The following is a 794-nucleotide window of genomic DNA, read 5'->3' as shown; positions in this document are numbered from 1 at the left end:
AGTGCTAATAAAAGATGCTAGTAGCAGTTCAAAGACTGATATTCTAGATTAGAACTGGTAGAAATAGTTCAGATCATTCTTTTTAACTTTCTTTTGGACACAAGTTTGGAATGGGGAAAAGAATGAGAGGTTCCTATCCACCTGGCTCCCATTTCTTAAGATTTCCTAGAAAAAAAGATAACAGGTTCTATTTCATACCCTCCAAAGCTAGAATACAGTTTAGCATTGTGGTCTACACACTCCAAGATAAGGGAAAGCAATGACTCACTGATCTTGGACCTTTGTATAAACGCTTTTACCATTCAAGTCTCAAAGCCAAATCCTTTTGGCTGCTAGTGCCTTTTCTTCACCTAAATCACTCCAGTTCATTGTCTCAGCCTGCTTTTTAGGCCTACTGTATAGGCATCAGCTATTGTACCACAGTGAATGGAAGAAAACTCTAGAAGATACTTTAGGAAAGAGTTAGGCTTCCTGTGACTCATCTCTTCACATCACTCCAACTACATTTTTCTCCCCCATTTTGGGATGCTCTAAAGACACAGGTGAAAGCCCAAGCCCCAGTACAAACTGATTGTCAGCCATCTCACCATTCTGCCTACAATTTTGATCAAAGCCAAGCATTAAAAGTGCAAAGAAAGAAATGCAACCTCAGTATCCTGGCCCTGGGCCAAACCAGGGAGAATGCTACAGACAGTAACGCCTTCATTTCAGGCCTAGTGTTGGTGACAGAGAGTGGACAGGGCCTGCTGTCTCCTTGCTTACCTCCCATCTGTGAATGTCCCTGTTCTTCAGCA

The sequence above is a fragment of the Tupaia chinensis genome, unplaced genomic scaffold (genome assembly GCF_000334495.1).
Source record: "Tupaia chinensis unplaced genomic scaffold, TupChi_1.0 Scaffold000301_1, whole genome shotgun sequence".
Taxonomy (NCBI): Eukaryota; Metazoa; Chordata; class Mammalia; order Scandentia; family Tupaiidae; genus Tupaia; species Tupaia belangeri.
Note: the sequence above shows the minus strand (reverse complement) of the source record.